This window comes from Strigops habroptila, chromosome 4, assembly GCF_004027225.2.
Source record: "Strigops habroptila isolate Jane chromosome 4, bStrHab1.2.pri, whole genome shotgun sequence".
NCBI lineage: Eukaryota > Metazoa > Chordata > Aves > Psittaciformes > Psittacidae > Strigops > Strigops habroptila.
In genome coordinates, this window is record NC_046358.1 from 62,765,391 (window position 1) to 62,789,872 (window position 24,482).

A 24,482-nucleotide genomic window follows, 5' to 3' on the forward strand; every position below is an offset into this window, starting at 1 on the left:
TGTAAAGTCATGAGTATGTGGAAGGTAAGAGCAATACATTTTCCACTATTGAAGAAAGATTCTCATGTTTCTCAAGTGATAGCAGTTTTAAATGTAGCCAGATGTTTGGTATAACAGGAGATAATTATAAAATATATAAGGTCTGTGATTGAAATCTGAATCTCACACTGCATCAGTGGTTTTTTTTTGTTGTTGTTGATGTTGTTCAAGTCTAATATTGATAAATACACATGTAATTAAAAATCTTGTTTTATAACTTTGTTAACTGCAGGTAATTAAGACAATGGCTGCTGATTTTTGACAACTTGGCCTCAAGATTCTGGCACAGTGAAAATACAACTGAAGTAAATTTTGAGTCTGATTTTCATATTTTCTTAATTTCAGATCAAAAAATAATAGCTAATTCTTTTCTTCAGGGGTAGGAAAACTATCACAAAGGTTAAGAACTATTGCTTTTTTTTTTTTTTTTTTTAATATAGTAACTGATTCCTGTAAGCTTTGCATTAAAAATGCAGCAGGAGCCTCAAACTGTCAAGGTGGTCTGGAAGAAGGTATAGAAGTTATGCAGAAGGGGCTGTCTTTGGAGCAGAAAAAGGAGATTTTATTCTTTTTCCTGCAAGAGAGGAAGTGCTAATTCTTTATCTTGAGGAAAAGATGAAATAAATCCAAAGTTGGGTGAAGTTGTTGAGAGCTTTCGGAAGAGTACCCTGAGCAGTCAGCCCTCAGAGAGGAAACAGCTGTATTTGCAGCTCTCAGTTGAGCTTTTTCTTACTAAAATATAAAGACTTTTTTTAATGGTGTACTTCCTTTCCTCTCCCCATCCAATCCTGAAGGAATACTAGATCTTGCAAGGACTTTTTTCACCCTAAGCTTTTTGAGCAAATATGTTTGGAGTTTTTAACTGGTACACAATTAGCAGTGAATCATAAATGGATGTGCAATTTCAGAGGTATGCAGGGGAGGCCTAAACCTGTTTAATTTAGCTTAATAATGCTGCAAACACAGTTGTGTATTTTAGAACCTTGTTCTGTGAAAATGTGTTTTTGTTTGGGAGTTTTCCCATTACCTTCTTGACATATGCATGGTTACAGATGAATAGCCTGACCCAGTGCCCCAGCGGGGAGAGCGGCGTGGCTGTGCTTTCAATAGGCATGTCTCTGACAAAGGAAACATATGGAATATTTCATTCCCGTCTTTGCAAGGGCAGAGGGCTGGGGGCTTCAAACTTCGTGGTAGATTGGTAAGCTAGCCACAGTTTTTGCTGTGAGCCCTAAAAAAGCTCTTGCCAATGGCATCATGCTTTGCTGTGGGACCAGAACCCTGGGTGTAGAGCAAAGCTCTTTTGGCATTGCAGTATTAGTAATGTGACCATGCAGTAGAGTTCACCATGGTCACCTCTCTTTCTTCTACATGGTACCGAGCGATGTCTAGTAGGAAGCATTCCAGAAGGGGGTTTGGAACTAGATGAACTTTAAGATCCCTTCCAACCCAAACCATTCTATGATTCTGTAGGGGTTTTTTAACCATCTGGCTACTCTGGTGGCTGGCATTTGGTGTTCGGTAGGTGCGGAAGTTGCAAGCGCAGATGCAAGGGTACCTCTGAAATATGCCTTGGGGTCTGTCTCCCCCTATGCCCATTATGTTCCCTTTCAGAGCACTAAATGGGACTAGCTCTTCATGTGATCCAGGCAGAACACTGTGGTGTGTTAGCTTGAAAGTGAGAGTTTGTTTTTGCCCATTCAAGGCTTCAGGCTTGTGGCAGGAAAGCAGAGATGGCTTGCTCCTGTTGCAGCACTGCCTTGGAGAAGAAGATGATGCAGGTCAGGAGAGGATGTTGGGGAAAGCATTGCTGCTCCATGCCTCGTTAAAAGGGCTTGGTGGTGTCTAGCTTCAGTCCTTTCTTTGTTACTAAAATTTCACCTAGGGAGTGTCCTGTCTGTCCTTTTTAAGATTCCATTTCATATGTTTTTAAAAATAACTCTTTCTTGCTATTTTTCTGAATGCTGATCCAGAACAGTAGCGGGTACAGTTAGTTCATCTGGAAAAGTGAAGAGACTTCGGTGTGCAGGCTTTGGGGCAATGGGTCTTTCTGTGGGGAAACCTCATGTTCGTCACTTGGCAGAACTGGTGGATCTGGCCTTCATTCAGTTCTTGCACCTAAGATTTGTGAAGGAGCCATCTTCTCTTTCAGGTGCTGTGTTTGAGAGCCTAAAAATGTATTTTTAACCAGGGAAAACATTGCTCAGACTGGAAAACATGCTTTGTTGCTCTCTCAGTGCTCTCCGAGCTGCTACTGCAAGTTAGGAGCCCTTGAACCTACTGAAGGGAGCCCCATGCTGTTTGGAAGATTGGTGCACTTAGACGCAGACTTACACATTCTTTAAGGGAATTTTGCAAAGCCGTTGCCAGTAGCAATCTGCAAACTCCTTGTTCATCTTGTTTAGTTGCAGTTTCACTCAAGCAGCTCTCATCCTGCTGTGTTTCCTCTTGGTGTCTGCTTGGGGTCGTGGTGGTCTTTATGGAAGTAAGAGTTGGGGAAACTGAGCTGGGGAGAGAAAAGGATATGGTCCTGTGTAAGGAGAATGTAGTTGCTGGTGGTTCGGACCTGCACAGGCTTCTGCCTTTTGGTACTTTTTTTACTGCTGTTGGTTTTAACACTTGGGTTTAAAAATAAAAAAATAAAAAAAATAAAAGCGGGGGGGGGGGGGGGGAGTGCTAATATTGACCAAACTGTTAATCTTTTACAGAACTAGTATGAGTTTTGCTAGGTGTAGAAGATCTATCTTTTCCAAGGGCAAATCTGCTTGGCTCTGTGATTAAGTGTTTAGTGAAGGCATTAGATCTCTTCAATATCCAGGTCAATTATTTATTTAGAATTGACTTGCCTGACATCTCATTTTCAACTAGTTTGTTTACATGCTGTTTTTTTTAACCTGCTTCCTGAAAAGACACTTCTCTGGTTTCCATACCAAAAATGTACAGTATCTTGATATTTAGGAGTTCTAAGCAGGGTTTTGATAAGGTTTGAGGATAATAAATGGCAGTCATTTAGTGTTTCAGCAGAAGCCTCTGCAATTGTGCAGCAAGGCCAGTTTTTCCTCCTTAAAATAAAATACATGTATTTTTCAAGTCTGAAGTAACTGTGCCATTTTTTCCTCACTCACATAAGATAAATTTTTTGCCCTAATTAACTAACTGGTCTGTTAACATAGATGAGATTGACGCATATTTCCAAATACCTTGGATATTTATTTTGCCAGATATATTCTCCATTTCCTGCAGGCATAGTGCATCACCTGGTTTCAGGGGATTCAGTGCCAGAAAGAATAGAGAATAGTGGAATGATAACATAAACATAAAAATATTCCTTCTTAATGCTGTTTTTGCAGTGAATTTGGCTCAGTGAATTTGATGTCCAGTCTGATTTGTTTTATTATTCAAGAGTCAGATTGATATGGTAGGTCACTTTGCTGAGCAAATTGCTTTGTCCTTTGGCATCTTCCATGGGAATAGACAGCTTCTGTTTCATCTCTGTCCTTCAAATGCCCGGCAGGAGATACAGCTTGGGGCTCACTCTTTGTCCGCAGTTAGTATGGAGCTGCTGACGCCCTTTGGGCTTTTCTGGATAAGGCATTTGGGAAGGCTGGGGGAGCTTTGTGCAGTTTGATCCTTGACTGCTTGCTCTCTTAATGTCTGTGCCAGACTAATAATTTTTTGCCCATGTAAGCTTTGTTAGCACAATAGATAGGATAGAAGCAAATGCTTCACATGATGAGTAACGTGCAAGTGATCACCAAGTTGGGAAATTCTGCCATACCATGGCAATATAAAATCTTCCTCCATGAGCATTCTATAAAACATGGGTCTGTTTTATAGAATCCTGTGCAAATTGGCAAACATTTGTGGATGTCTCTGTTTTGATATGTCTGATAAAACCATGTTATGCTGGCTGGAGTCCGTCCCTCCCACCCCCTCCCCCCCCCCCGCCCCGTTTGTTCAGAGTACAGCTGGACTTTGATCATTTTTCTACAATCTTGGAGTAGTAAATATTAGTCATGGCAAAAACGGATATAGTGTCACCTGCATGGGGCTGGTTCTGTTGGATGGCTAAACAAGCAACAGGTACTGTCCTGAACTTTAGCTGGTTTTTTTCTTTAAATAAGAGCTTGGGTGTTTTTCCTGCCCTGTTGTGTTGCAGCATTCAGGAATGACAGCATTACCGAGGAGTTATCCCTGTTCCAGAGTACTTCTCTTCAACAGGCACTAGTCAAACAAAGGAGTTTCACTGATAGCTCCTGTGCGACCAGTCCCTGCTTGGTGTTTCACACCTTAGAGGTACTGGGGAAACTGAGGTTTCTACAAAGTGGTCATGACATATGTACATTTATCAACCACCCCTCCCCCTCCCCCCACTTCTTTTGAAAGACAATACAAATAGTTCTGCATCGTGATGTTGCAGAGAAGGACAAGAAGTATGTAGTGCCTATGGTCATTCATCCCAAGTACTAAGTACATTTTAATTGTTGGTGTCCTCCTTAAATTACTATGTCAAATTGAAAAGTAGGTTCTGATTTTAAGAGAACAGGTGAACCACAGTGTGAATCAATAGTGAAATTACAGAGGTATTTAATGTATGACCGTTTCCAGTATTACTTTGCATGTCCTTTGCAAAAAGACAAAGTCCTTTTGCATGTCTGATTTAAAGAAGGAAAACCCGTTGAGTAGTAACACCCTACTTGGGGATTTGAGCCCTGCCATCTGTTTGCATTGCAGTGCAAGCCTAATGTCTGATAGTGGTGAGGTTTCCTGCCCAGACACCATTCTTTAGCTCTGTTGTACATAGATGGAAATCTGTTGGTATATCCAGCCTTAAAAGTTAATCTAAGGGCTTTGCTGAATGGCTCGAGAGACAAGATACAAAGTTTTAAGGTTTGGTAAAGGAGGCAGAAGGATTCTCACAGAAGAGCAGTGCTAGCAGATGTGTCTTTGGAGGCTGATAGCAGATCTCTTAACAATTCGTATCTGCCAAATTACTGGGAAAGCCTTAAGGTCTGTCTACATTACAGATTTTGGTTTTGTCCTTTTGGAGTTTAGGCACACCAGCATGGCCTTAAATGGGATTGCTTTTTAACCTGCCATTATGAGGTAGTCTCTTTTTGGTTTAGGTCTCCCCTGAAGTGTCTCAGATGTTAGAAATATGGAGTATTGCTCTGTATTTGCTTTATATTTTAAAAGCAGTTAGCACATAGTATATTTTAACAGAATATGTGCAGGTCATCCAAGAAGCTTCAGCAAATATCAACCAAGAATGTGTGCAATTAAAACCACAAACAACCCCTGTTCTGCTGTCATCTTGTCAGCAGCAACAGTGCATTGCTCATGTCTTAGGTTCTTTTCCCCAGATAGGCAACTCAGAAGACCAGGAGGAGGAGATTCTGTTGCAGCTTTTCTTTACCAGTTTTTCAGGGTTGTGCAAGTGACTTTCATTAAGTTTTCACACAGTAGCCCAAGGCTTTTGAGGAAGGACTAGACTAGGAGCTCATTACGCTCATTTCTATACATTGCACTCATTTAGCTGGGGCAGATTCCAAAACACCGTGGCGGTCGAAGCACAAGAGGCATCTTAAATGCTGAAAATCTTGGTCATACTTTAAGCATTTTTAGCTGTTTATCTGCAGAGAGATTAATGAGCGATAGATAACTATGTTGGATCCAGGCTTGCAGAATGCAGTTGAACTGCTTTAGGTTTCAGCACACTCATTTAATTACTGGGTCACCAAAAGTTTTCTCTGCTGTGGGGTGGGTATGTGTGTGAATACGTAGGGGAAACATGTATGTTTATACAAAGAACTTGCATTTATACAAAGAACTCTGAATGAAGTCTGGGGATACTGCCTTTGTGTTGCCTAAACAGTCCTGCTTTAGGTTAACCTCCTTCCTTAATTTCCTTTCAAGAAGATCGTAGATAGGTCTTGTTATCACTTACACTCGATTACTTCATTGTTCACTTCCCCTATGTGATTTAACATGCACAAGCTTAATTATTCTTTTCTGGCTTAGGGAGAGGTTTCCTTCCAATAATTACCTTCACTGCCCTTTACCCTTCTGCACATTAGTTTGTTTGGAGAAACATAGTTGCTCAGTAAGCAACTCCAAACAAGGCAGTGCCTGGACCTGTCTTGGAAGCATAATTTATACTTTTTGCATAGCATGTTAAGCTTCAGTTTGCTGAAACTCGACTGCTAGATGTACTGCATTAGCAAGCTCTAAATATTTCTCCCTTCTCTGAAGGTGGTGTGGGTTCTGCAGAAAAGCACCAGTTAGCACTGCACTTTGGTACTGTAATGGGGCAAGACAGGTAAAAAGGAAAGGACATCGACTTTAGCAAATAGCATCCATTAATTCTACCATTTCTACTAGCAGCTGTTGTTTAGTCAGACACTATTTAAATGTCAAAAGAGAACAACTCCTTATAAGATGAATGTGATGCAATGCTGCCAGACTGATTGCTCCTGTGATAGCAAAGAAATACATATTTAATCCTGTGGAAATTTCTCAGGGTTATATCCTTCTGGTCGCACCTCATGCTGTGCTTCCTAATGCATGGCATGGAGGAAAGGAAGGAAAACAGGAATAGTAAAGACCAGCAGGACTAAAGTGCATAAATAAATCGTTAAAATAATTTTAAGTTGATGGTAGGTAGAGGAGGTAGGACTGATCATTTCTTGGAATGAGCAGTACAGAATTAGTTCTAAAAGCTTTGTCTTCTGCAACTTAAATCAACCCGATGCTATACAAAATACAATCTGATGCATCAAAGGGATGGGGATGCTTCCTTCTCTACCAGGTTTACTGTAAATAAACTGTAAACCTGGTAGAGAAACATGTTAATAAAAATTGTTCTTATTTAACTGTTTTGTGGTAAATATAATGAAAAGTAGCAAAAGGTTCCATTTGTCTTGGACCTCTGAATATTTAGTGTTATTATTAAGATGGAAGAATGACCTTACTATTACACAGTCGGTAAATACATTTGTAAAATCAAGTGTCTTCATGTATGTGGAAAAAAATAAGCTGTTTTGAACATGACAAAGCCATGTATGTTTTTAACTTACGCTGCCGCCTTCATTATATCCTGATGTTTATTTAAACAGAGACAAAAAGTGATCATGTTTTAAATGTCTTCTCAGCTTTTCTTTTAAGGTAATCTCATAAAGCTCTGGTCTCTGATCCGTTGCAGGATTACTTGTCCCTCAACTAAAAGCTAAATTATTAAATCTGCTTTATACTTTTCAGATTTGATAGTGGATATAAGATGTGTTGTTTATCGTGGGATCTGACAGAATAATTACAGAGCACTGTCTTGTTTCTGGTAGCTTAAATATTGAGAGTAATAGGTGTAACTAAAAATGAAAAGAGGAAATGGTTTGCTAGTTCAATAAAAACCTTTTCACCCTCTCAACTTTCAGGGGGTTTATTATTACTATAATTTTTTAACAGTATCTCCACAATTTTGCTCGTGATAGATTGGAAAAATTGCTGTGTTGGTGGTAATAAATCATGAGATGGGTAATGAGGAAAACAGGGTGTTGGTAGTACTCAGGTGTCCATATTAGAGGCAGGTTTTGAGCTGCATGTCAAGTTTTACTGGCCCCAGTTTACTGATTCAGTAAAACCCGTAGTCTTTCAAGGCAGAAGAAACCGGACTTCTTTGAAACAAGCGAGAACAAGAAAAACCAGATCTTTTTATTAATGGAGCTTGGGAGGGGTATTCTTTGTCCACCTCACATCCATTATAGTTGTCTTCACTGCAACATAGGTTTGTACATCAGAAAGGGATTTGCATTGACCCATGGCCTTTAGGTAAGAGCTGGAGGATAGCAATGGATGCCTATAGGATAGCAATGATGAAGTTAAAATGTGCCCACGTTTGTTGTGTGGAGATAGCAAGGAGACAAGGGTTCCAAAGCGCAATTTTCTTCTTGGAGTTCATCTATAAGATGCATGTGCTATTTCTGTCTACAGGCAGTCTAGAAATGCAGGTGGATTACTTGATTGCCTTTTGTGGCTCTCTTGCTTTTCCATCACACGTGCATTAGATGTGTTTATATAAAAAAATTGATCCAATGTACATCCTTAAACCTGACAAGCCTTAATCTCTGTTGCTAAGAGCGTGGGCTGGATAGTTAATGTGGTAGGTCTTTGTTTTTCCTATAAATACTTGCAGTGTTCTTTTGCATTAAGTATGCTGTTTTTTTTTCTTGACAGTTTAGTGATTAAAATCTTCTCAGTTTTAAATAGGTGTAGTCGTGTAAATACTGAGAACAGAGTTAAACTGAAGAGAGAACTTCACCTTTTCAAGAAATTTACTAGTAATAAATGCTTCTTTGACTTCTTACTTATAATGGCAAGTGATGGCTATCGGGTTATTTTGGCTGAAGGCGTCTGTGAAATATTTCGTTTGCTCGTATACCTTTTCCTTGAAAATTAGAAAAAGATGCTAATTTTTAATTAGTTTGTATTCTTGGGTCAGCAATGGTAAGTAGTAGTATTTTTATTCGTGTCAGGGCAGAATCCACAAGTCCAGAACTGTACTACTGAAGTTGGTTAGCACAGCTATCCAGTTTGAGATGCGACTCCTGTCTGACAAAGTCATGCTGGAGAGTGCCTCTGATGTCCATGCAGGGATTTTTTTTTTTTTTTTTTTTTTTTTTTGGGTTGTTTGTTTTTTGTTTTGTTTGTTCTTTTGGTTGTTGTATTTTTAAGACCTTGGCTGTTTAGGTACTGAGATCCTCCTGTCCTGGGCACTTGGAGCTCTATCTGGGACATTGGGGTGGCATGGGAGATGCTGGGTCTTGTTTTGCTTTTTTTACATTATATTGCAGTGGTGTATATTAACATTATATTGCAGTTGTATCAGATGCTCTCATGAGACTTTTATCAGCATTATATGAATTTGGATTGTGGCTGGTGCATTTAATGCACGTAGAATGACATTTCATGCTTGTTTTTAGAATGTAACTTACTTTTCTTCTCTTTGCTGCTGATGAGGAGTTCCTCCTGAACTCCTGTGGTAAATAATCACAGTCAAAGTCAGTGATACAACACATTCTGATAAAGGCACATGAACAGGCTTTCCAAGAATGTGTGCTTGGAGTTGGGCCTTCGAAACCAAGTCATGCAGACATTGTCTTTTTTTAAAATATGTTTTATTCTTGCCTTTTAGTACAGTTACATCATGTTTTCTTGTAGCAGGAGGAAACAGGAACAATGTCCATGCAGGACAATTGATAATCTTGTGTTATTTCTTGTGGCCTTAATTCAGGGGTCTAAGGTGTGACTAGGAGAGATTTTGGTGTGTAGTACCTAAATAGGCCAGTCTGACTTTGAAAAGCAAAATCACCAAGTACTGCTGCTAGATTACCATTCCTGAAAGACAAGTTTCTTCCTTGTCTGTGTGAATACGGATACATGCAGCTAACTCTGGTATATTTAAAAAAATAAAAAAAGGTCCAAGCTGATTTATACCCAGTTGCATTTTGCCTAGACGTATGCAGTCTTTATAGCAAGTGGTGCTTGTTAAAGAATGCCTGCTGGATATGTAGGTAGTGTAGAGGAGGATTTTAAACCATTGCTTTTTGTCTTCACTCAGATTGGTGTTAGTAATAGAAATGTCTTTGTTCTGGTCCTGCTTCGTGTTGTGTGGCGTTTCTGTCAGTGAGAAAAAGGCCATTCCTGTGCTCTTGCAGGGAAGAGAGCATTTTGGAAATTACCAGAGCTTCAGCCTGTGTTTTTTTTGTCTGCTGATGATTTTGGTAGTGTTTGGTTGCACCTTCTACTGCTGGACCAGTCTAATGTGAGGAAGCTGCCCAGATGCCACCTTTCACAGGCCAAGGGTATTTACAAGACAATGGTGAAGGGCTTCGGTACGCTGGAGGGGTTGGACCATCACTGGCTGGTGATGGCTTCCTTAGGTCCTGGTTGTACCTGATGCTCCTCACCCACCCCTGCAGCCTTCACTGCGCTGGGTGCGCCACTAAAACAGGGGCCATGTTAGCCTGCTGCTGGGGCTGGTTTGGGGTGGGAAAGGACATGGTGACTAGGTTTGGCCAAAGTAGCCTGTGCCTACAAGGATGGTATTTTAATGGTGTTTTCTTAGGACTGTTCTGTTTCCTGTTTGTGGCTGGAGGGACGACCTTCTAGAAGAGAACTGCTGCTGTTTGCTCAGATACTGGAAGTTTCTATAGCACTTCCATTCAGCAGCGACTGCCTGTGCTGCCAGAAAGCAGTAGTAGTCCTCAGATGTCCTGTTTAATACACAAACAGCGGTATTCCATCAGTTTGGTCATGAATAATGGCATGCAGATTTACCTTCATGTATATTAAATGCCAGCAGATATTGAATTATGGGGAAGGTCACCAAACTCATCAGGGAATATACCTTTGCCTTCACCAGCTCTGATTTTCAGACAATGCCAGTGCGTCATGTGCAGTTGCAACAAATTAGTTCCCCGCATTACCCGGTCCTTTCTCAGCTTTAGGATGGCCAGGGATGTTTCATCAACATGCCTTGTTCCACTTGCCTTCATTTTGGGAGCTGCTGGCTTGCGGTAGATTGGGGTGAGCTGTTGCGGTTACACCAGATTTATGGCCGCCTGTATTGAATTGTTGTTCTTGAGATAGCAAGGGATGTACAGCAAAGAGTGGGCACAGTAAGCTTGAACTTCTTTTTATGGACGATAATATTTAAAAGCTAAAATGTAACAGTATTTCAGTTGTGAATACATGGAAATTGTGTGTACTGCTTAATGTGTTTCAGAAATCCCTGTTACTTTTCTTCCTTAAATACAAGAAAACAGGCGTGTAATGCCTCATTGAAAGAAGCCTGTAGGGGTGCTTTGTGAGGGTCTTAATTAAGGGCTTTGAAAGACTAAACAAAAGGAAAAAGAAAATGCTACAGGGTTATTGTTATTCCAGCCCATTGGCTCAGCGAGCTGACCATCCATTGGTGCCTTCTGTCCATTTGGGAGCTGAATGACACTTTTGTTCGTGGTTAACAGAGGTGAAAGAAGCCAATTATTGCCTGTCTTTTTCACAGGGCAGCTGCAGACGGATTTCACTGCAGGCAAATACGGACTTTTCTGCTACAAAGATGGTTGTGATGACAGTTATTTTTGTGGAATTGTGTGAAAGAAAACAGATTTTTTCTCCCCCCCCCCCCCCCTCCAGTGACTTGTGTAGATGTTTATTGAAAACTACTGTGAATATGCTGTTGTGGAATGGGAATGTGTAAAGGGCTTGATTCCCCACGATAACAGCGTACTTGGCTTTTTCTCAGGGTGTCTGAGAGAGTGAGGTTTTTTGGGTTTCTTTTTTCTCCTCTTATTTCCTTTTTATTTTTTTTTTCTTTGCAGTTGCAGTTAATTTTATCTATAGGGGGTTTTCTAATTGGTGTGCAGTGGGCATTAACCCTCTTACGGCTGCCAGCTCAGGCTGTGCTGGTTGCTTTGTGTGCCGTAGTGATGGAGGGACAACCTCTGCAGGTTGCTGTTGTAGGACTTCCTGAAATACATGTCTGCATGCCATTAGGAACCTCAGAAAGTGTCCCTGTGCCTGAAACTTGCCACCCTTTCTCCCCCATCTCTGTTGGTTGGACCAGTACGTTATAAAATCTCCTCCCACACCTCTTGCTTTTTAAATTCCAAATTTATTCCTTTCTCCCTTTTTTTTTTTTGTTTTGTTTTTTTTGTTTGTTTGTTTCTTTGAGCCTCTACTTGTAGTTTAAGTGTGTGAAAAGACTTGATAGACAAAGAGCCAGGTTCACCAACTGTTTTGATTCTGGAGAAGTCTCTTACAGTTTGGGGCAAATATTGAGAAAGGACCCATGTTGCAGTCAGAGTTGATCCGTTTTGGTTTGTTATGCTGAAAGACTTCTCGGCATGTTAGCTGCGCAAGAGGTCTCTTGGTGGTTGTGGTAGATTGCTTGTGGTGGCCTCTTTCTGTAGCCATCTAAAATCTGTATCCAGGCATAGTTCCTCATATAGTATATATGTAAAAAAGCTGGTGTTCCTCATCTTATGTGGCTTTCTGCTGCAGGTGAATGGAGAGTCTTGCCTTTTGTCCTTCAACCTTCTGAGGTGGAAGTGCTTTGAGGCACCTTTTGAGGCACCTCAAGGCACCTTCATCTCTTGGTGCCTTAAGAAGAGCTTTTGGGCTTTCAACTGGTTTCTCTTCATCCAGACTGAATATTTTCCTTTATAGATTTTTTTACTGGATGGCTTTCTGTCTACAGATGTGACCGCTCCTGCCAGTCGCCTCTGTATTGCCAACCCACATTGATTGAAATTAGTTGTGTCCCCCATGAGCTTGGCATGGTGCAGGCAGCCTTGCTTGAGGCTCTTGATGGAGGATCCATCCTTTTTGAAGGATGTGGCTCTGTGGGCTCTTGTTATCTGTTGGATGGTGTCAGTGGTAGGGCTGTACCTCCACCAAGTTCTCAAGAACATGAATGATGCGAATGTGTGCAGTGCTGTGATGTTGCTAAATGTTTTTTACTGCAGAGTTCGGGGGAGAAAACCCACCATTATGTATGAGCACACCACAGGTGCTGTGTCACTGTAAATCATGAACTTTGATTTACAGTTCATGGTTTACATCATGAACATTTAATAAAGCATATTATGTTGCTTTAAGATGATAGCAAATGCAAGTTGAGAAGGTGGGAGGAAATAAAAGCTATACCACTTTGACCACTGAGCAGAGAGTTCTGTTTTTCACAAGGGAAAGCATACACGAAGTTGTGCTTCTTGAAATGAAATAATTTGCTCTAAGTCAGGTAAGAATGAGGTAATTCCTGACTCTTGTTATACAAGAAGAAATAAAATTGGTTTAGAATGCTTTCTTGACATCCCTTGTTCCATCCTGTACTGTTGGAAGTAGAACTTGAACCTGTAGCTCTTCTCTAAGAGTGTGCTGGCAGACATTTTATGCAGCTTTCATTTCAGTTTATGTCTAAGGGTCACTGGAATGTGAGGTAGATGCTCAGCCCATGTCTTTATGTGTGTAAAGGCCTTGGCTGTCCATCTCAAATAAAAAGAGGAATGTAGCTGAAACCAGAATAACTGTAAAGGTTGGGAGGCTGTTTGGATTCTCGTCTCGAGCTACACATCTTGTCAATAGGCAGCAACCCTCCTTTTACCATCTGGTGAAGGTACCGACTTCAGAACATTTCAGGCAGACTTTAACCTTCAAATGTCACAAAGTGGAAATTATTCTTCTGTTTAGGTACTGTGTGATTGTTGATGATCAGTATTTTCCATAACCTGAGTTTTACATCGTATCAAAACTGCTTGTGCTTTGTCAGCTACTTCAAGATGCCTTGAAAATTGCTATGTAAAAGCACATTTGGCTCTATAAAGGCCATTCCAGGTGCTGCCACGAAATCTATTTTGACACTAGAAAGCTGTACTGTGTGCTTTTAGTTTTCCCACAGTATGTAGATAATTATAGTGCTGTATTGCAGGAAAAGATTCAATTTTTTTTTCCTCCTAGAAATAATTTTTAGTTACATCCAAGTTACATGTTATATGTAAGTGAAAAAAAATCTTAGATGCTGAAGCTGTTGTATATACATTTGGACTCATTGAGATGTTTACATTTCGTCTTCTGGCTTCATTGTATCAGTGACTGTATTCATACACCATTTTTGTTTTGCTCTTTTTGCTTGTAGCCTTCTAAAAATGTAGGGCTTACCCAGACTGCTGAGGCTCAGGTTGCTTTCTAAACTTTGGTGGGACAGGCTAGGAGACCAAAATAAATCAGAAGAAAATGAATAAAATCCAAAGTACTTAGAGTTACTAAAGTTGGCATTTTTATAAATGGGATTTGTAGCTGTTGGTGTTCTCTTTCTGTAACAGAGCAAAAACACAGAGTGAAAATGCAACAGAAGATTTTGATGTGAATATATGTGTGTAATGATAGCATTGCTTTTCTATCAGTGTAAACAGATTTAAGTGCTGGGCTCTGTCCGGGCAGCTCAGAAACATCAGCAGCTTTATCCTCCCCCTTCCTTGCAGAGATGCAGAAAAGATTATTCTCCTTTGAACCTGGGGTTTGGGAAGGGGAAGCAACCTGTCCGAACCCACAAAATGAGTCTCTGCTGGGGCAAGGAACTGAACCTCTGTCCAGAGTTGTAACAGGGAGCTTTTGGTGTGAAATGTTCGTTGTAGTAAATAAATACTGTGTTGCTAGGTGGAGGGAGATGTGGTGTCCTTGGAGTCCAAACGGTGAGTGTGGCTCTCTACACTCGCGTTAAGGCGGTGTAAGTTTTATGGCATTGCCCTTGAAGCTGTTAAATGGAACGAAACATGCCTTGTAGGTGTTTGTGGTTATGCAGCAAGGACCCGAGACTGGAGGGAAGGGCACCCAGATCTCATTAAACTGGTTAGATGACATAGTTTGGTGATGTTCCTAGTGTTTCAGCAATGGTGGTTCACAGAAGTTTTTGGTAAGGAACAAAATGCTTGAGAACTTCCTTAATAGTAGTGAATAAAACCTTGGCTTGGTAACACGTGAAGTGTCTGTGTTGGGTTTAGCAATATGTGATTTAAATTAAGACTTGCATTTGTGTCTAACTTGGGGCTGATGTAACTCATTAAAGAAAAGTCAAAGTTTGAGTCATTTAAAAATGACGTAGTTATCTTAGTGGTTGATGGTTCAGTATGACTCCCCACTGGTAAAGACAATTGTTGCAACTGGCAGTGTTGCCCTATTTCAATTTGGTTGCAAACATAGTGTTAAACTTTATTTACTTAAACCATGACAAATACCTTTCTGTAAAACTCCTTTAGGGAATCTGGTGTTGATCTCATCACAGGCGTAGCTACATATTGTTTTCTTTTAGTGCAAAGTTCCCGCTGTCTCCTTCAGTACCTTTCGTCTTTCCTACTACCACAGGCATCTGCTGCTCCATAGTTGTGCTGGTACACATCTGCAAGGCCATGCTATAGAGAAAAAAGCTGACCCCATCCAAAAAAACAATAACAGGCCAAAACCCAGAAATGTTTTTGTTTAAATCCAAATTATTACAATGATCTGATTATAGAATGCTGCCTGTAAACAGTTCCACTGTGGAGGTGGAAAGCAATGGGAATATAAGCCAATTTCCTTCGTCAGAAAGAAAACATATCATGTGACTACACCCTGGAGATGTAATAGGTTGAAGCCTTAAACATGTAACCTGTTGCTGTGTTCTCCATTACCCTTTATGTGTGGAGAGCTGTGGATTAAAAAATAATAATTAAAAAAAAAAATCCTTCTGCTTATTTTCACTGGCTTTTACAAATCATCTCAAGCCTTGTCAAAAATGATGGTAGTAATGAATGGTTTAGATGTGTGTTTCGGGCAAAGGTGATCCCAGTTTCAAGCCCCTTACTTGGAGAGTTGTTATTCCAGCCAGTTTATGGGTTGTTAAATGGGATGAAGGCATGAAAGTATTCTTCATAGTTTTCCATAACTGGAAGAGACATCAGTGAAATACAGAAGTATCACTAATACGAGGATAGCATTTTGAATACTTGCACCAGGTTTACACCTTGCCAGATTTACAACTTGCCTTGGCTTGGTGCGTAGCCTGAGCCGTACTGTCTGGAGACAGGAGCCAAACTAGGCAAAGTGCAGAAAACACGCAATTGGTATGAAATAATGACATTGTTCAGATTTGATCCCCCCAGACAGCTGCTGTGCTGGTTGCAGGGCCTGGTGAGTCTGCCTGGAAAAGGTGCTTTGCAGTGGTCCTCTGGAAAATGTTGGTCCTTACAGATTTTAACTGCTCTCCTGAAGTCCCCTGTAGTCTGTATTACCTCAAGTGGTTGCGTATCCAAGGGGGTTGTCACTAAATGCTTATAATGATCTTTCTGACATTTTAATCTGTAGTTACTCTTGGAGTCTTGGGCAGCCAGGTTACTTTGTCTACATGATTTTAAACAACTTTCAGGTCAGAAGGTAGCTGTGATGGAGCCATGCTGGGAGCTTCCCTACCAGGAGTTTGGATGGTAGCAGCACATGGAAGGTTGGTTACGGGTCAGGGGTGAGGATGATCCGAGTTCCTGCTTGATTTTGTTTGTGGATTTCTTCATGGTCTTGCACAGGTTGGTTATTCCCATTTTGTGATGGATATTCACATATATAGGAAGAGTATCTCAGCACTGGCTTGCCCTCACACTGCTTGACTAATGTGCCCGTCACACTTGTGGCCTGATTTATTTTTTTTTTTGTACTCAATTCTCTGCATTCCTGTATTCTGGAGAGTAAAGAATTATAAAACCATAAATAATGCATAATTTTACTATCAGCTATAAGTAATCTCTTAACTATGTAAGGGAAATACTCTTGCGCTGAAAGACATTTTGTTTCCTCCTCCAGTTTACAATAAGCCCTTCCTTCAGCCCGTAATCCGCACCAAATGTGTGACTCTTAAAAATTAACCAGAGAGCATGTTAACTTGTGCGATATTCCTATTCCAGGATACAATCTCTTTCATAATAATGCAGTGGAATTTTTTTCTGGGTTAATTCCCCACCATGTGTCAACATAGGCCATTAACCGTATGTGTGGTTGCTTAATGGCTGGTCTGCAGTGACTCAAATACCAGTTCCAAATAGGCCTTTGCATACAAGTATTGTTCTCTCAAAGATCTTGATGATGGCTTGATTGGCACATGAATAGGGTACATTAGAGCTAGTTACTGTGTCTGAAAGAAAGCTAAGACATCATGTTGAAATAAAAAAAAAAAGAAAACAAAAACCCAACAGGTTGATGTGACATGGGAAGGAGGAGGCAGGAGAAATAACTAGAGATATGGTGGGGGAAAGAGGGGAATGTTACTTCTCTTGCAGGAACAGACCTGTCTGAATTTTTTCAGCCTTTCTGTGGCTGTCAGTGAAAATGTTGTAGGTCCTACTTCAGCAAAATGCTAAAAGCTTACTGGAATCAACAGGGTTTATGTGGGGTTGTGTTTTTTTGTATTTGTACTGAGAAAGGGCTCCATGTACCCTTGTTTCCTAAAACTTTTGAGTATCTCAATCCCCTCTTAATAGCCAGGGTTGGTGGGTAGCCTGGTGTTTGATTGATGAAAAAGCAGTTTAAGTGCTTCATCCCCAAGTGAGCGGTGACACAAATGTTCCAGTTAGTTTGAGCCACAGAAAAGTGGATGGAAACATTGCACATAACTTCTTGCATAGCTGTTAGTGTAATTTCTGCTGCTACTAAATGGAGTGAACCTACACATCTAGCAAAGGAGAAAGTGTCAAAATAGTCTCCTGTCCTGTTGTTCTGCTAAAAAACCAACCACCCCCACCCCTGCCAAAACAAAAACCCGGGAAAAAGAAAGGTAATTAATTTGTTTTAAAAAGGACATGGTGGGTAGTTGCTGGGCATAGCACATGAGAGCAGCATTGGGCAACTGGAGTGGGCTTCAGGCTGTGCTGGCAACTTTGGGCAGGTTACCGCACCTCTCTGTGCCTGTTTTCTTGTCCATTTGCTGTTTGTCTTATCCATTTAAGGAGCAAGCTCATCTAGGTGAGGAGTGTCTCCAATTGTGTATTTGTACAGCGCCAATCATGTTGATAGGTTGAACTAGGGCCCTTAGCTTCTTGTTGCAATACAAACAACAGATGATAAGACATTGTGCTCATTAGAGAGACAGCATGAGTACTTAGGAAATGGCAAGTGTATTTGCTGGGCGGGAATGCAGCCTGTGTCTTATTTAGCTAGTCACTGCAGATGTTGACTAAGGCTTTAAGTATTTGGATATTTCCTTTCTTACGAGAATGTTTCCTAGAAGAAGTGGGAAGGGAAACATGCTCATAATGGAAAAAAATGGCATGGCTGATAGGCTTTTTGTGACTGCAAAATGGGCTGTGAATACCGAGCAGGTTTCTGTGCCTTTTTAAGTGTTGGAGGTCTCTGATCATGTCAGAAGCAGTAGGACCATACTTAAGGTACTTGGGGAGAGATGGAATCACAAGGAGAAAAATGTACATTAATGCAAAAATTGGTTTCAAATCTTCCATTCTGTTTTATCATTAACAACTTTGTCCATGTTAAAAGGAACAATAGGTGAGAATTAGAAGGAGAAAAATGTATTGGGGCATGGCAGTGAGGATTGGAAGATATCAGATAGGTAATGCTGTGGAGTCCTTGGCTGTTGGCATACCCAGAGGTGCCCTTGAGCTGGGCCCTTCCTGCTGGGAGATGGGCACCGGCAGTTGTGCAGACCTGTCAGAAGCTGGGAGAAGGTAAATGTTAAATAAAATACCAGTCTGACATATTGGGGCATCGGTGTCCTGTTACCATATAAACATTAGCTAATAGTATAGGCTCAGGTAGTAAAACCTTGCAGTAATAGATGTAGGTAGTATATGAAGGTAAGAAATTAATTACTCAGTGTATTACTTTAACTTTTTCTTTAAACTCAAACATTACTGCAAGCCCAAACACTTCCCAAGTGTAGGCTCCTCTGTAAACATCAGATTTCCTGTGCTTGATATTTGTTTGCCTCCTGTTCATGATTTCTAGGTGTTGGGATTGGCATGTCTACATGTAATACATACCCATGAATTTTAGCTGCACTCATTGGATTCATGGTGCAGTCCATTACCATTCCAAACAGTATCTGTGAGGAGGTGCTTCTGGAAGAGAATCGTTTGCTGCTTGTTATCAGGAAGATAGAGTAAAACAACGAAAAAACTACCCAAACTTTTAATTGAATTTAATTAGAGATTCCTTGCTGATCCTCTAGGCTTTCTATGCTTTCATTATATACTGAATACAATTAAGACATGGGACAGTACTAATGCAAACTCATCTACTATGTCACTTCAGTGGTTTTATGTTCATCCTGAAGGAATTGGCTTAATAGGACAGGACAGTAGGTCTAAACTGGGGATGTAATTCAGCTCCTGATCTCCCTTGGAACTGGTTGCTGAGGTGTGTTGATTTGGTTGAATTACGTTGGTTTTCATCATGTGAGCGTGTTTCTATAAGGAGTTCAGCACCAAAGGTGTTTCTCCAGGACCGTGGCACCACAGTACAACTTAGATTGGTCTAGCTTTGAGTTTCCCTGACTTCTTTCCTCCCCTGCCCACCCTTTGCTCGAGGTAGTTCTACTGGTTAATGCAGATGTGACCTGGATCGAATTCGAAGCACTGGCATACAGCAACATCTACTTCTGTCTCTGTTTTTTGGATAATCAGCAGAGAATTGTTGGTCTGGTATACTCACAAAAATACCTGCTGCTTTGTCTTGTTGATCTTCACCAATGTTAATGTAATCGGGACATTGTCCACCTATCAGTGGTCTCAGTGGTAACTGGTTGCTGAATGTTTTCTGTTGTGTTGACTTGCATTTGCAGTAACCTGGTTTATTGAACGTAGTTTGTAAAGATATTAACAGCTCCAGCTTTTGCTAGTACTACTGAAGCTGGATACCTGGGGAATTTTACATAAGACTAAGACCTTTTACCTAATGGTTTCTTCCAAGTAGGTAGGAGGGCTTTATTCAAATATAGTTAGCTCTGCCTAAATCATTTTGTAAGTGTTATAATTAAATAACTCAGTGGCAGAGGGCCCAGACCTTGGAAAAGACTGAATGGAGCCTACAGTATTACATGCTATTATCTATCAGCAAACAGGTTAAGCTTGCTCAGAGGGAGTATTTTATAGGATTTTAAAGGTGCCTTGTTGAAACATGATCTTCTTTCTTTCAACAAACACTCCTCTCTCTCTCTCTCTCTCTCTCTCTCTCTCTCTCTCTCTCTCTCTCTCTCCCTCTCCCCTTCCCTCTCCCCCTTCCTTTCTAAACTTCACAAAAGATAGAGGGTAGGTGATATCCAGAAAGAAGTTAGCTATTAATGAAGTGCAGGGGAGCACGGGGTGGAGGAAGTATTTTGGTTTTATTTTTTAAGCAGCCAGTCTCGATTGGGTTTAGGTGTGATGTAATTTTCCTTTTCTGTAGCTAGACATTTCATGTTTTTCCAGCTGAAGACCTTTCTTACAGTATTTTTGGAGTATTTTAGGTAGTTAGCATGCCTTCAGATGCAGTGCATGGATGTGGTAGGTAGGAAGGGGCATGTACCCCCAGTTTAGGGCAAATCCAAGTGTTGATAGTCAAGGCTGCAACACAGGATCAAGAGTGTAGCACCAGCATCTCTGAGTTTTAGATGTGCCAGCGTAACAGGGTTGGGTAGCAAGCAAGGTTTCTTTGCATAAAATGCACACACCTTTTGGCTGGGGAAATGCAGTGAGGAACAGTGGATATCATCAAAACAAGGCTGTAGCAGCTAAATGTCCTTCAGTCCAGATAGGCTGGCATAGTTTTCCTTTCCAATGCCCATCAGCTATTGTGGGTTGTTAGCTTTCATTCTAAGCCTGTATCTTGGGCTAATTTATTTATCATTTTTTGCCTGTCCTTTCTGTAGCCCTTTACAGGCAGTCTGTGTTTCCCATTTTGTGGTCCCTCTGTGTTGTTGCAGCTTTTCTTCTCATGCAAGAATTATTCTGCCCTTCCTCTGTTTGTGCCAGAATCCCACTCTGGCCATCGTTAGGAAGTTTAGGATAAACTTCTGGCTGCTTCATGGTAGAGGCAGTGCTTTAAAATGAGGTCGAGAACTGTGTCCTGCAGGAGACGCTGTGAGATGCTGCGCATTTCATCTAATTCTTTTTTGCCTGATACCACGGATGAAAGCTGTGACTGAAGCCACTTTCTAAAGATAAGCAGGAGTTTCTATTTTTAAAATGTGAGAGAATTAGTAAGTTGCCATTCACGATAGGATATATTTCTGCTCATCCTGAAGCCTGGAGGAGTTCGACTTTGGTTAGTGGTAGAATAAAGAATCCTTAAAAAAAATCCTTAAAAAACTGACAACCAAAATATCCTGTCAGGAACTGGGATTTTTGCACAGGACTATAATAAAAAAGCTTAAGTGCATTATACTGCCTAGTTCAGGTTTCTGAAATCTCTGCTGCTGGGCGCATTAAGAGTAGTTTAAATCTATGCAGAGAGCAGATGTGGTGCTGTGTATTTTTAATGTATCTAGCAAAGGTGCTTTCCTCTCCCAAGTTATTTTATCTCATTTGATGCCTATTTTCAACAGAGGGAGGTTTTTATAGCTTTTAGGATCTGTGCTGGTTACTATATGTACAAGTATTTGTAAAGACTTTATGTGTCAATGTTGGGTGAAAGCAGGGGACTTTGCTAAACTAAGCTGGAAATAAAGATTAAAGTAGCTGTCCAAATAACCTGAAGGGATTTGCTGAAGCAGGATGCAGACAACAGATGACTGCTGGCGTACCGTGGCTTGATTTTTCACCTCTGGCCTGTAACAATTAGTCTCTGCAGCACCTGGCATAGTGAAATAACATTTTCAGTACTTGTTTTAGTTGCGTTTTGGTGGGGCTTTTTTTCTCTGTTCTGTAGTACCTTCCTGGAAGAAAGATAAAACTTCTGACCAAGTGCGAGAGCCTTATTTATCATTCAGAACTGCAGCCACGGCAGCAATAGCACTGGAGGAAGGAGCACGCTTGTGTTTATATTCTGGTGTTACATCCCTCCTACCTGAAATGGCGAAACCACTTGTAACTATAAGCCTGTGATTCATGTTATCCGCAAGATGCAGCCTCTGCTTGCTAAAGAAGTTACCACCTTCAGCTGCTCATCATTTTAGTTTCGGTGCCAGCTTCTTGCCTGATCACGCCCTTGAATGTTTCCAGGGATGGGGAACATCTACCACCTCTCTGCCTTGGTTAAAGTTGGTTAGTGAGCAAAGATTTAGCTTGGCTGCTTTGTACAGATAAGCTCAGTTAATGGCTAACTGCTGAAAGGTGCAGTTCTACCCTGGCTTCTCCTTCATTTTCCTGACATCCACAGCATAAACCCACAGCATCGCTGTCCTCATCTTTCCCCTCTTTAAGCTGTTGTGTTTGTTTTGCACTTCCCAGGCAAAACATCCCAAATATAAGCATGGGGCTGAGTTCTAATTTCAAGACAAAGCTGTAAGTTGTCAGGGCTGACATTCTGCAAAGGGATAAAAGAACAAGAAATTTAAGATACGCCTTTCAGATACTGAGTCGGAACTTCAGTGTGCCAGTAAAATCTATGGCAACTGTGGGGCTTTTTTGGTGTTTGTTGCGGGCTTTGCAGGGGATGATGTTTTGGTGGTGATCAAAAGGTTTATAGGTATTGTGCTGTTTTGGGGGGCTTTAGGTCTGGATGTAATAACCCAATCCAGAGCGGGTCCTTCAGCAGAGTTCTGTTGAAATGAGGCATTAGGCAACTGCTGATGTGACCCTTCAGTTGTGTGATAGCATCATTGCCATGGATACTGCCAGTGTCTTCCAAATTAAGTAAGTAAACTTTTTAGATACTAGTTATAAAGTCATCGAATTTTAGTGATATGGGTGTTTGCTAATATTGTTTGTAAGTTTTTGCCTTGAAGCTCATGAGCTTCTTAATATTTTATTACCAGAGAATTGTGCCTCTGAACTCATTCTTCGACTGAGGATATTCTGCAGAGTGAAGTGAGAATTAAAAAACCCATATGTATACACACATACACGCACACACATATATATAAAAACCTAAACAAGTGTCTGATTTTGGCTTCTACAATTCCTTGTGGTTTTCCCTTCTATATGGGTTGCTTTTTTGCTGGTAGTGCACTTCAGATAAGATTAATTTTATCTAGCAGTTTTTCAAAGTGTGTTCTACCGAAGTCTGTTAATGGGTGAGGCATTTGCAATCATATTTGTGATTTCTGCAGCAAAACTGCTTTTACATAATGTTTTTAATTAGATTTAGAACTAGTATGGTGATCATGAAGAAACTTGGAAGTCTGTGAATCAGTGCTATAAAGATTGGCTTTTTTACTGAGTAGGAGTTACTATCGCTTGCAGTGAAGGCACATACAGAAACTTGGTCATAATTCCAGCTTTTTAGCAAGGCATCATGATAAGCAGCCCGTGAAGATTGACACGATAATGCTAAAGACAGAATTGCAATGTGTCTTTGTGCATGTTTCTGTTATAAGTGCAGCTTTGCCGAAAATAAATTTCAGTAGAATTTGGGGATATTGATGATGCTTCACACATCTTCATTATTAAGGTGTTCTTTTTCATGCTTACATCCAAGGACTCTACTCCCCATATGAAAATTGCAGATGCTAACTATCAGGCAAAAATCATTCTTTGCTAATTTCAGAACCCAGAGAAAACAAAAATTGTGTCAAATCTGAATGTCACCCATACTGTAGGTCTACATGGTTTCCAGTGACTTTGTTTAGGATTGCATGTGACACTTGTGAAAATCAGGCATTTATTACTCTGGAACTATAAGACCATTGCTTTCAGACAGATGTGATTTCTTGTTCTGCCCCGAAGAGCTGTCACCTAGTGCAACAGATGTGTTTGCAGTCAAAACTATCATCTAAGTGGTGGATAGTCATTCATGAAGTGCTTTCTGATGATATGTACTGTTGACTTACTACCACCATTTAATATACAGTAATAGGGTTTTATATCACCTGGACAGTCTTTTGAAAGAGTTGTGATATTCTTGCATGGGTTACTATTTCTTAGGATTCATGTAGGGTCTCCACTCCCTGCTTGCCCTTCTACTCTATTCATAAATGCTTCCCAGTTGATATTGGCAGGGATGTGTAGACCTCTGGAAAGGAGAGGGCTGGCCTGGATGTGTGAAGCATATGTATTCATGACAATTTGAAAAATGTCTATGGGGGGTAGGGAGAATTGAAGTTGCAAACTCCTGTGGAGCAGGCAGCTGGCGATTCATGTGTGTCATACTTTTATTTACTTTCCTGCACAGGAAGAAAAACGTCCCCCACAGCAACTGCACCATCTTACGGTACCCAAGCTGCTGCTGGGACACAAAGAACCTCTTAAAGCATGCAGGCTGTAGAGTTCAGAAATAAATCATCTTCCAGTCAGCTCCTTCTGGAGCTTAGTGAGGGAGTTGATTGTGCCATAGTGGATTTTCTTGGTCCTTTTCTCACAGTTGGTTTGGTCTGTATGTGCTGAACCTTATTTTAATCTCCATTGCTCTTGAGTTACCTTGGTGTACTCTTAACAGTTGCTGTTGAGTTACGTTAGTGTACTCTGAACAACTGCTGAGGAATAACTCTCTTGGTTTACACCAGGATATGAGCAGTGAAGCCTTGGCCTGCTATTTAATAAACATTTAGTTTAAAGAAACAATTTCATCTAGATTACATGTAAGAGTACAGTGTTCATGTCGGGGGGTGACTGAGGGGCTGTGCTGCCAGGTCAGGGCCAGCAGACCAGTTGCCAGTTACTTGTTAATCTGGACATAAATTCACTGACATCAGTTGACATTGTCAACTGCTGTGGGGGAAAACATTTTTTTCCCCCCGTAACTATGGTGTTGTTTTAAATAGTGCATTCTGTTGTCAG

The 24,482-nt window shown here is 40.7% G+C and overlaps 1 protein-coding gene and 1 long non-coding RNA gene across 5 annotated transcripts in view; both read left to right on the forward strand.

The window, feature by feature from the left end:
- LGR4 (leucine rich repeat containing G protein-coupled receptor 4) overlaps positions 1-24,482 on the forward strand; it is an 87,890-nt gene that overhangs the window by 16,352 nt on the left and 47,056 nt on the right. The window lies entirely within an intron of this gene.
- Positions 468-23,551, forward strand: LOC115607155. Its single transcript, XR_003991099.1, has 2 exons — positions 468-1,508; positions 23,484-23,551. It is a non-coding gene; the product is annotated as an uncharacterized LOC115607155 (long non-coding RNA).